Raw genomic sequence first — 12,272 nt, 5'->3', positions numbered from 1 at the left:
GCCTGCTTCCCGCACTCACCTAGCCTCCATCCTCAACTAGATCCCCATCACCCACCCAGCCTCCGGCCTCTGGCCCGCTCCCCTGCATCTGCCCAGCCTCCACCTTTTGACTTGACTTCAGCACTCATTCACCGAGCCTCCACTTTTTGACTTGATCTCCAGGGTTCATCGACCCTCCGTTCTCTGACTTGGTCCCCAGCACCCACCCAGCCTCCCACTCTCTAACCTGCTCCCTGGTGACTGCCTAGCCTCCACTCTCCGTTCCTAAAGCTCCTACACCTAGCTCAAAATCCCCTCCTTCCCGCCTATGGCCTGACTCCTTTCCCCGGCCGCCTGTGCCATGACTAGGAGGCCTTGAGGAACTGGAAGCTGAGCTCCTGAGCTCCACCCTGTCTTGACTCACCAAGACAAAAAGACACACTCTAGCTGAAGATGTCAGTGGGTTCAGAGTCAGGTCCATCAGGCCTCAGAGTCAGAGTTCCTCCACATCCCCAAAGCTCCTCCCTCTTGATGCTCTATGGGTCCGATCCTGACACTCTTTCCTCCATGATCCTTCCAGGCAGTGGTGGGTAACCCTGAGGAGAGCACAGAGAGGCCCCTGTGTCTGGAACCACCCCAGTTCCTGAGCCCGCTGGCCCCTTGGAGCCTCACTTCTCTCTACAAAGCTCAGCCTTTCTCCTGCCTCTCTCAGCAGGCCCCTGTGGAGAAGCGATGTGCTGTGGATGGAAGGCCACGGGGAAAAAAAAAGTCTGAGCATGCGTGTGACCATGTGTACCATGCGTAAGGGCTGCTAACCCGATGCTCCCTTTGCTATAACTGTTACCACCACCATCAAAATCATTGTCATCACAACCACCACCAATACCATCATTACCATCATCATCACCACCTTCACCACCATCACCATCACCTTCATCACCGCCATCACCATCATCATCACCACCATCACCTTCATCACCACCATCATCACCATTACCACATCAGCAGCATCACCATCCACATCAGCACCATTACCACCATCATCATCATCTCCATCACCACCACCATCACTTACCATCAGCACCATCACCATTATCAACATCACCACCATCACCACTGTCACCACCATCACCATTAGGCAATGTCCAAAAGCCCTATCAATCTTACAACTGCATGAATATTGTTCTTTTTGGAAGAAGAGATCAGGACCCAGAGGAGTTCAGCAGTGTTCAGTGTCACCCAGCTGACACAGGGTAGTGGGTGGAAAAGATGAATCCCAGATCAAGTCTGCCCATTCCCAAGTCCAAAACCCCAACTATTGCAGCAACAACTTGGGTGCCCTAAAAACAGGCTGGGTCAAGAGGCAGTGGAGACAAAGCTGCTGGTCCAAATAAGACCCTCAGCCTCCCAAAGCAGCAGGAAACCTATCTTCCAGAGTATCCCAGTCAGCACCTAGAGTTCTTGGAGTCCTTGTGTCTCCATAGCTCACAGCCCTAGGAGGTGCGTGCATGCGTGCGTGCGTGCGTGCGTGCGTGCGTGTGTGTGTTTTCTCATGGGCTCAAGTAACCTATTTATTCTTTAGTCAACAACCACAAAGCAGACAATAAAATCATTCAGAGAATTTGAGAGTCCAGGAATCTCAAAATCAGGATGTCTTGCTCTCAATAGAACCAGAGGCAAACAGTTAGTTCTTTGATGAATGAAAACCTTCAGTGTGGTGTTTCGGGGCTTGGAGCTCAGAATTGCAGCCTGTGTTCAAGTCCCAGCTCTGACACCAGCCCACATTGGCACATGACAGCTTGGAGGTGCTATCTGACTATGAAATGTGGCCGTGGTTGCTCTGAGGCAGAGCTGCTGCCGGGGTGAGCTGGGGTAACCCACCAGGCACAGGGCTTGTGTACAGTGAGACCTCAGGCTGTTCTCCCATGCTCCACAGTGGCCTCAGCCACAGATTTCTACAGTCCTGGGAGTCTAGAGTCCTGAAAACAGTGCCTGGTTTCATAGGTTTTCATGGTCTCCAGATCTTCTCAGAGAGGGGACTCTGGAAACAAACAGAACCCTTAAAATGGCCCAACCCACTATCACACACACAAACAGCACCAAGCATACATACACACCCACAGTCTCATGCTCACTGTTACACTCAGACACACTCCTGTGTGGACACACAATATACCCTCTGGCAACAGGCATTCACAAGTATAACATACAGTCACACACAGAACAAATACACAATACCATACACACAACATATCTTCACATACAACCACAGACATGGATAATATGTAACACAGAAATGCATACAAACACCCCATAAAATGCAGATACATACACACAATCACACACACATAGCACAGATATTCATTATGTATACCACAGATATGCAGCACCCACAGACACACACAACATATACATATAATCATACCCAGATACACACACACCATATGATCACAAAGACCAGTACACCACACACTCACAGACACATACTCACATACACACAGAAATCACAGGCACACCAGGTGATGTGGTACATGCCTTTTAATCCCAGCATTCAGGAGGTGGAAGCAGGCAGATCTCTGAGTTCAAGGCTAGCCTGATCTATAGAGTGAGTTCCAGGACAGCCAGGGATATACAGAGAAACCCTGTCTTGAAAAACCAACCCAAAAAGAAAAAAAAGAAGGAAGGAAGGAAGGAAGGAAGGAAGGAAGGAAGGAAGGAAGGAAGGAAGGAAGGAAGGAAGGAAGGAAGGAAGGAGAAGAGAGAGAGAGAGAGAGAGAGAGAGAGAGAGAGAGAGAGAGAGAGAGAGAGAGAGAGAGAGAGACCACAGACACATACATGCATGCTTAGGCCCTCACACAGATACACAGCCCTCACACATACAAACCAGGGCAAAGCCTGAATTTGGGGGCCACCAAGAAATCCAGTAAAGCTTTGGGAAGACTGCCTCCCAGAGTCTTGCAGGCATCGTCTCCGAGCCCCTAGATCCCTGTCTGCTCCCTCTTCCGCATGACAGCCCTGCAGATGCACGATGACAGCCCGCCCACCCCTGAGCCTCATCTGCCCCAGGCCTCTTGTCACCAGCTCCCTCAACCATTCCTCAGATGACAATTTCCAGATCGCCAGACTCCCAGAACCCCTCTTGGTCTAACTTGAGCTTACCCGATGTCCTCTGCGGGGACAGGGCTGGATTCACACTGAGGCTGCAGGTCACCTGCCTGAGGCTGCAGGTAAGGCCTCTCTCATGCAGACTGGTGCTCTAGAGCCCAAACACAACACAGACGCCAGCCCCTATGCCTCAGGGGGTTCCACTGCCCCCCTCAGGTCGTCTGAGTTGCTGTGCGGTTGCTCAGATGGGAAAGGCTTACCTTTGGCCCCCAGGTGAACGAACTCACATGGAACTTGCTCTGGTCTGGCTAGCTGAGCCTGCCCACGTCCTAAACTCCTCTTGACTCCCCAACTAAAATCAACAGCTAGCCTTCCTCCGGGCTTTGCAGCACACTCAGAGAACTGGCTCAGCAACTTCTCCTGGGACAACTAGCAAGTGTCACAGCCAGCATCGTTTGTGGTCACTTACAGCATGCCAGGCACCTAGTCACAACCTAGAGCAGCAAGCATAGGTGCTGTCTCCTGAAAAGAGGAAACTGAGGCACGGAGAGAGGAATGGGTCTTTCCCAAGGTCAAAGACTACTTAGTGGAAGAACTGGGAGGCCTATCTGTGAGTTAGGAGTTAAAATGTGGGCCAGGGGCCCCTGCCCCGCTAAAGCACCTGCCCACCTGGGCCCAGACATTGTGTTTGTTTTCGGTGGCCCTTGGCCTCATGATGAATATGAACAAGGAAGGCTGTACCTGAATCGCCACCATTTGCACGTCCCCCAGCAGGTGTCTCTGCTGATTGCTTTCTTCACTTTGCAATAATTAGAGCTTTGGGTCTCCCTCCAACTAACAACTCGGGGTGCGGGCGGTCCCTGATGGGAGTGAGGTGGGTCCCACGAAAAGGAACACTGGACCGGGAGTCCCAAAGCCCGGGCTGTGCCCAGCATCCCTTCCCTATCTCCCTTTTCATCTCCACCTGTGAAAAACACGGAGGATGGTGCCTCTCTCCCTCTCAAAGCAGATAACAAATGGAGCGAGATTTGGAAAGTACCTTAACGAAAGGAAAACAGCTTCCCCCTCCGAGGCCCCATGCTAGGTACTGCAGAGACACTTCTAAGTCTAGCAAAAAAAAAAAAATCCTTTAAGGTAGAAGCATTATCCCAATTACAACAAGCTGAGCTCGCCATGCTGAGTGGCCTGCCCCCTCGGAGTCCCCAATCACAGACTCGCTTATTCCTTTCACGGCTGGGATAAAAGCTTGGGTGGGGGCACTCGGGCCTCAACCCAGGCCTTGGTGCTGAGTAGGTCAGGCTGCACAGCAGGGGATGGAACACGAGCCCAAATGTCCGTCTCAGGATGCATCATTAGCCAAGGCCAGCAGAAGGGGACAGCTGGCCCAGGGAGGACCCTGGAGACCAAGGTCTCTTCTGATTCCAACCCCAAAGAGACACTGGCTCCAGGGCCCTCTACTCTCCAGTACACACTTCTCCTCCCTCTCTCCTGTTCAAGAGCCCCAAGTTGCCAGCACCTGCTTAGGGTGTCCAATGACCATGTGTCCTGCACCCCCATGAGTCATGCCCAGCCTGAGTCTCACTCCCAGAGCACAAGAGGGTATGGAGACTTGCAGCTGCGTCTCCACAGTGCCCTCAGCGAGGAAGCCAGACCCTCCCTCAAAGCATGGAAGCCCCTAGAAGACCCATCCAGGCTGTTCTCTTCTCTCACCTCTGGGTCCTAGAGACCAGAATCAGGCCTGGCACTCAGTAGGTGCTTAATAACTCAGAAATCCAGGTTTATTGTCTTCTTGTTTCCAGCTGGCAGCTTAGGACGGGGAAGACTTGCCCTCCATCTTTCAGATTTCAGGACCCACAGGCCTGCAGACCAGGGATCTACAGATGTTCACCCAGGAGCATGCACCCACACATCTGTGTAGTCAACGGCCCCAGCCGGGGCCTAACACTCTGGAGGACATCGGGGTGAACGGAGGGCACTATGCAAGGCACACTCTGGGAACACGTGGGAAGGAAATGTTCTCCAGAAAGGAGAGCGGGAGGGAAGAGACGAAGTGGGGAAAAGAGAGAGGGAGGAGGAGGGAGAAGAGACGGAGGTGCCAAGGGTGGGAAGTGGGCCTTGATTTCCCCTCCTCTGGCCCTCCACCCTCAACCCAGCTTTCACTCTTGGCAGACAGTTTTGAAGCACCCCAGATGCAGTGCTGGAGAGTCAGAGAGCAAGGCAAGGGTGAGAGACGGTACAGCTCAGGAAACCACACCAGCCTTGACAACGAGCTCCGAGCTGCTGGGGGTGGGAGCGCATCTCTGTGGGTGGGGGGAGGGTAGGGCCCAGAGTCTGCCCTGGGAGCTGCACCTGGGGTGTGGGGTGAACAATGGAATTGGGCAGGTAATGGGGGTTATGATGAAGGGACTGGGGACAGGGAGGCAGAGGTGGCCAGATTGTGTGCTCAGGCTCAGAGCAGGTCTCTGAGTTCAGAAGCTTCAGGCTCTGGCTTCAGGATGGTACTTGCTGTAACCGCGCCCCAGTCTCAATGGGTGATAGGCAGGGCCCTCCAGGGCCAGGTCTAGAACCAGCTAGAGTGGATGAGTGAGCGGGAGGTTCCAACAGCAAAACCCCACCCACCTGCCCAAGGTCAAGGGGAGTCAACCAGCGGGGATGAAGACTTCCTGGCGCCCTCTGGCGGGCTTAGAAGATACCCTCTCTGGCCCAGCCTAGCAGGAGCTACTGATATAAGAGACAGACGTGGAGGAGACAGGCAAGGAGGCTAGATAGAAACTCAGGTAAGGAGGATAAAGAACTTTAGTCAAGGGAAAGAGGTCTCCAGACAGGCTTTCAGCCCCTCCCCCCCCAAGCTGATCTGGCTGCTTGAAGAGCCTCCCTCTGGCTGGCACAGCTCTGAACAGTCAGAATGGATCCTGCAGGACAAAGTACGATGAGGCCCAAGCCTTCGAGGGTATGGAAGGTTCTCCAGTTCAGTGCCAGGCCAGCAGAGTGTCCCGAGGATATCCTCTTCCTGTCTCTGCATTCACCCCTAGCCTGCTGCCCCAAGCTTGGTTTCCATCTCACTATCTCCCTATCCCATCCTGAACTCTCACCCGCCAACACCTCTTGCCTGGGATCACCATTGCCCAGCCCCAGGGACTTGGAGCTCAAACAGAAAGTTTGTCCTGAGGGGTGGACAAGAGTTTTGAATGAGTCCTTGGAGCTGAATGGGGATGCTAATTCAAGCAGTGGTTCCCGCTTCGTGAGAAAGGACAGGGAGAAGACAGACCTGAACTCCCTCATCAAATCCCCTCCCCTCCACCCTGGACCCTGGACCCTTTTCTGTGTGGCATCAGATCCTCCAGGCAGTGGCAGAGTCTGCAGGGACAAATCCCTCAGGCAGTGAGGCAAAGGATTGACAGATAGCTCAGGCCAGCCTGAGCCCTCCAGCCTAGGACACTGTTCACATGCGGTTCAGACCCTGTCAGCACGCAGACACAGACAGGCTTGAGCTCAAGCTCGGGTGCTTGCTCGCTCTCTCCCTCCCTCCCTCCCTCTTTCTGTATCTCATACACACACACACACACACACACACACACACACACACACACACACACACACACACGCATACAACCCAAAACAGATTCCAAAGGCCAGAACACATCTCAGGGGTCTCTCCTCGGACCCCAATCTCATCCACAGCCTACGATCCTGCCGAGAAAGGACACAGCACAGGAGCTGGTGGCTGTCTCAGCTGGGCCTATCCTGAGCCCCCCTCCCCCGGGCATCATGACCTCCCCCAAAAGAGACCTACCCACCCCCTGCCAAGCCCTCTTGCCCCTTTCACCCCACACACACCACTCAACAGACAATTAAACCTCAATCAACACAAACGCTCATTATATAACCATTTCTCTGGCAGCTGAGGACTCCTCTTGGCCCCTGGAGTGCCCGCTCCAACCCGACCTGGCTTCATGCAGCGCGACCTGGGTGGGCACCCAGGGTACTGGCCAAGGAGGGGCCCTGCGCCACCCGGCCTGGAGGAAAGTTAAACCCTGCCTGGGGTTCTCGCACTCAGTCCTGCCGCGGTTCTCCCTCCCTAGCTAACGCTCCCAGCTCAGCCCTGCCGGACACTGGCACCAGCTCTGATCCAGCTGGTCGCAGAGCCGCAGCAGCAGAGGGACAGCAGGACGGACAGACAGACAGCCCCGGCCCCCGCCAGCAGCCTGACTTGTTGAATAAATTTCTGCAGCGCTGGTTCAGCCGGCTTTGGGCTTCAGTATTGGCACCAAGAGAACTTTCGTGGCCTTGGAGAGGGGCCCGGTCAAAGTTCCCTGTCCTTCCTCCCAATGCAGGGTCCCCACCCCCAAGCACAAGATGTGGCGCCCACCTGATGGGCACGCGCTGGCAGATGGGGGCAGGGGGATCAGTCCCCAGAAATAATAAATAAATAAATAAACGTCTCTAGAAAGAAAAAGCCCGACGCGCCAAGAAAACGACCAGGGGGCTCAGCCTTTTCTACCCTTCCACCTCCATCCACTGCCTCACCTACCTTGGCATGGACGTGGCCGGGCAGCTGGGTCGTCCCGGGCAGAGATGTGGGGGGTGACGCGTGTCCCCGAAGCCGGCGTGGAGAGGGACCCCCGCGCCCCGCCGGCTCCACGCCTCGGATTCCGGGATCAGCTGCGCCCCCGGGGCGAGGGGGGCGGCGCGCGCAGGGTGGCGGGCCCGGGGGCGCGGGCCATGGCGGGCGGGTCGCCGCGGCTCCGGGCGGGCGGCGCGGACGAGCGGCTAGCCGCGCGGAGTTGGAGCGCGCGGCGGGAGGCGGGCGCGCGGCGCTCCGGGCCGGGGGCGGGGGCGCGGGGCCGCGGCGGGGCAGGTGCGGGGCGGCGGGCGCGGCGGGGCGCGGGGTCGGGCCGCCTGGGTCCCCGGTTCCGGCGCCGCTCGCGCCCCCGGCCCGTACTCGAGGCGCAAGGGGGCTGCGCTCGGCGGGGGCTGCGGAGGAGCCGGAGCGCCCGGGCGGTGCGGGGACGTGCGGCGGCGGCGAGACCGAGCCGCGCCGCGTGCGAGGAAAAGCCGTCCTTATACTGACACCAAATGTCTTCGGGGAAAGCTGCAGGCTTGGGATGCTGGAGGGGGAGGCGTGCGGGCGACAGACTGAGTGACGGCGGCGGCGAGTGAGCCCCCTCCGGAGGGGCGGGAGCCCCCGGGAGTGCTGCCACCTCCCGACAATTTAGGGTCGCACCCCTGGAGAGGGTCCTGACCCCTTTGGCACTGGGCTGCGTCATGCGTAAAAAAACGGGAGACCCTATGAATGAGCGGCCCAGGTGCCGAGTGTTTATTGGTCCTGTCACACCTCAGATTCTCACTGGGCTTCCCGTTGGGGTGCTTGCTCCACTACCCAGTGACCAGCTTAGCGGTGGAACTCAGCCTCACAGGTCTTCAAAGGTCCCTCAGAGACTCAAGTTCCCACCAAGCTTCGCGTTCCGGCCCCTCTTCTTCCTGCCCTTCAAGATTGACTCAAAGACCACCAGTAGTGGTGTTGCACGCCTTTAATTCCAGCAGAGGCAGGAGGATCTCTGTAAGTTCGAGACCAGCCTTGGTCCGCAAAGCCAGTTCCAGGCTACATAGTAAAATCCCCTTTTATTGGTTCACATATATATATGCAAAATAAGGCATCAAGATCCTGCCAAATACCAATCAAATGCTTGTTTTCCTGACACGGTGACATAACACCTCATTTTCACTGTCAACAAAACTGAGACCAGAGATAAGTGTGAAGCCAGAGGTCACTCATCTGGGAAGCAGCCACCCCGTACACGAATTGGGTGCTCCCCAGTCCATACCCACTGTCCACTTGTCTTAGTTAGCTTTCCACTGCTGGGAGGAACGCTAACCAACAGCAACTTGGGGAAGAAAGGATTTATTTGGCTTCCACGTTGATCATGAAGGGAAGGTAGGAACCTGGAGGAGGGAGCTGAACCAGAGGCCGTGGAAGAATGCTGCTTACTGGCTTGCTCCTGGTGGCTTGCTTAGCTTGCTTTCTTATACAACCCAGGACCACTTGCCCAGGGGTAGTACCACAGTAGGCAACCGTTAATCAAGAAAATACCCCATAGATATGTCCACAGGCCGATCTAAGGAGGCAGTTCCTCAACTGAGCGTCCCTCTTCTCAGGTGACTCTAGTTTGTGTCCAGTTAACAAAAATAACAACTAACTAACCAGCTCCCCACCACCACCGTGCTCAGCCCTTCCGACTTCCGTGGAGGGAGTATGGCAGGGTTTCTTCACCAGGATGGAGCTCCAGGAAAGATACAGCGTCTGCCCCGGGGACCAGTTGTTCTCTAATGGAGAGTCCTGTAGGTGCACACAAAGCTAGGGGTCGTTCTGCAGCGTGAACTGAACCAACCAGAGAGCAGCCCCAAGGTGGATGGGAGGGCTTCAGATCATCGTGGATTCCAAGGATGGCTCGTCAAAGGTGAGACACATGAACTGGGCCTCGGAGGCTATGCAAGACCGAGTCGGGAGGAGAGATGGGTGATGCGGTAAGGGAGAAGAAAGACACTGAGGCAGGAGTAGGTGGTGAGGGCAGGATGCCCAGCCCCGGCCAGCAGGATACACAGCAGAAAAGACCAGGGCACAGAGAATGAAAGACTTCAGGGTGGGAAGAAAATCATGGCTGTTCTCTCCTAACAACACTGTTGTCATACTCCAGAGGCTCCCAGGGACTTAGAGAACCCACCAGGTAATAAGCTGAGGGTCTAGGCCCTTAGTACAACCTCCTGAAGGGCTACCCAGCCCTAGATTGCATTCCCTAGGGTGATGTACACCTCACTTCCTTCTGGGCAATTCCTTTGTTTCTCTTGGCACCTCTGATCTCCAATCCATCCAGCCTATCCTACTACATCCCCGGGACAGTGAGCGGATCCTAGAGACATAGAGAATTCAAATAGCAGCCAGGATGGAAGTGGGAGTAAGAGGCGCCATCGACCTAGTGCAGGCTGGGAGTGCAACTCCTGTCTCCACAAGAAGCAAGGCTGGGGCGGTCCCTCTCAGAGGCCTCCCTGGCTGCGGGAGCTTCATTTATTCATTATTGCTATTTATATTGTGCCTGGTATTTGCAGAAGGCTGCATCAGCCGCACACACTCATTAGGCCCCACCATGCCCTGGGAACTGAGCCTGCCAAGTCCTGCCAGGAGGTGGGTGAAGTAGATGACGACCGGGGGTCCTCCAACATACCCACCTGACAGCCAGCGGGCTCCCCATTGCTTCTGCACAAGCTGGCTCCCAGGGGCAATGCCTAGCTTGTTCATTGTTCTAGTGCCACTGGACAGAGTATACACACACACACACACACACACACACACACACACACACACACACACACACAAACAGAGTCACCCTGTTGGAGAACTTTCTTACAGTTGCAATAACCAGACAGTCATCTATTGCTGGGGCTGGAGGAAGCTGGGGAAGAATTCTGACCCTAGGATCTAAAATTAGGTCCTTTCTGGACTTAAAGATCATAAGGGCATGGAGATAGATATTTCAATATCTTCACAATCATGCTGATTTGTCTCTCAGATATTCATAGATCGTTTAATCTATCCGTGCCTGGCTCTGATGGGAGGCCCTGGCAAGTGCTAACACTTTTAATCCTTGCCACAATCTTGTAAAATCCTTGCTTCTATTTTACAGACGAGGGTCAATTGGCACAGAGAGATCAGGTGACATCTTGGAGGGCACATAACTAAGTGGCAGAGCTGGAACTCAAATTTGGAGCATCTGCTCTTAACTAGAATTCTAAATTCAAAGCACTGAAGAAACAGGCCAGCAAGATGTCTCAGCAGGTTAAGGCACTTGCTGCCAATTCTGACAACCTGAGTTCGGTCCCCAGGACCCATATGGTGGAAGGGGGCACCAATTCTCAAGGGCTGTCCTCTGACCTCTACACACACACACACACACACACACACACACACACACACACACACACACACGCACACACACACACGCACACATTAAATAGACAAATAAAAATGTAACAACATTTTTTAAAAACTCAAAAACTTCCATAGCCAAGCTTTCCAGGACTCCAAGCCAAGAGCGGCTTTGGCAGCTAAAGAAGGGAAGACTCCTGGCCCAACGGGTATCAGTGTGAAGGGGGGTGCCCTGATTGGCATTGCCCAGCCCCCATCATCGCCCTCAGTTATCCTCCAAACAGAGATGTACCCTGACATCTAAGAGCAAGATCCAGACAGGAGCCCTGGGGCCCACTAGCAAGACCCTGGGAGCAGCCCATTGCAGGAGACAGAGGCGGGAAGACATTCACAGTGGAAACTGAACTTCAACCTTCCCAAAGCTCCTACTGGGTTCTGGGTCTGCGCCAGGGTAGAGGACACTTCAAAAGGAAAAGCTGGAAGTGCTGACTCCAGGAAACATGGAGGAGGTTTGGAGCTAGAGGTTTGAGCTAGAGGGAGGAAGGGAAGGCGAGGGGAGGGAGGAAGGGAGGAAGGGAGGGAGGAAGGGAGGAAGGGAGGGAGGGAGGGGGGAGAGAGGGAGGGAGGGAGGGACTTGCTTCCCATACAGGATGGACAGGCTGAACTGACACCTCATGGGGCCCACAGAGGCCCTGGAGGCCTCGGAATCCACTGTTTAGGGTAGAGGAGGAAATGAAGACAGAGAAGAGATTATAAGAAGGAGAGGGAGGTGCCCCAAGAGAACCCCAAAGGGCCTCAGGACTTCAAAGCTCCCGATGAGACTATTTATGTAGATACAGTGTTGTTCCTTTCCACAAGGGTCTGTCTAGTGGGGATTTCTAAGAGTCCCCTCCAAGCTGATACGGCCAAGAACAGCTCTGGGTGGGTCAGACAGTGTATGCCACCTCCAAATGGCCCAGCCAGCAGAAGCAAAGAGCGAAAGGCAGGGCCCAGAGAAGGTGGGGTGCAGTTGGCTCACCCAGCTAAGGAGGAGGGGATGCCTCCTCTCCTCTGGCAGGTACCCACTTGCTTCTTTAATCCACTTAACCCCACCCCCATGGCCCAAGGTGACAGGGTTGGGAACCTCCACATATGACGGGGAGAGCCAGAGCCCATCAAAATTAAATGAATGGCCCGGGGTCACATGGCTAATGAGCAGCAAAAACTGGATTCTGTGCCGGGGTGAACAAGGGTGAGTGTGTGCAGGTATGGGAAGGGGGATCCTTCT

The 12,272-nt window shown here is 54.9% G+C and overlaps 1 protein-coding gene across 1 annotated transcript in view; it reads right to left on the bottom strand.

Annotated features, from left to right (window-relative positions):
* Cacna1i (calcium voltage-gated channel subunit alpha1 I) overlaps positions 1-7,820 on the bottom strand; it is a 116,619-nt gene extending 108,799 nt beyond the window's left edge. The window contains 1 exon segment of the mRNA XM_052748386.1: positions 7,616-7,820. The gene's annotated coding sequence lies outside the window, so the exon portion shown is untranslated.
* Positions 7,821-12,272: the final 4,452 nt, after the last annotated feature.

The sequence above is a fragment of the Peromyscus californicus genome, unplaced genomic scaffold, assembly GCF_007827085.1.
Source record: "Peromyscus californicus insignis strain IS unplaced genomic scaffold, ASM782708v3 Scaffold_20__1_contigs__length_68692818, whole genome shotgun sequence".
Taxonomy (NCBI): Eukaryota; Metazoa; Chordata; class Mammalia; order Rodentia; family Cricetidae; genus Peromyscus; species Peromyscus californicus.
The sequence above is the reverse complement of the archived record's forward strand: the minus strand, read 5'-3'. Positions and strand labels throughout refer to the sequence as shown.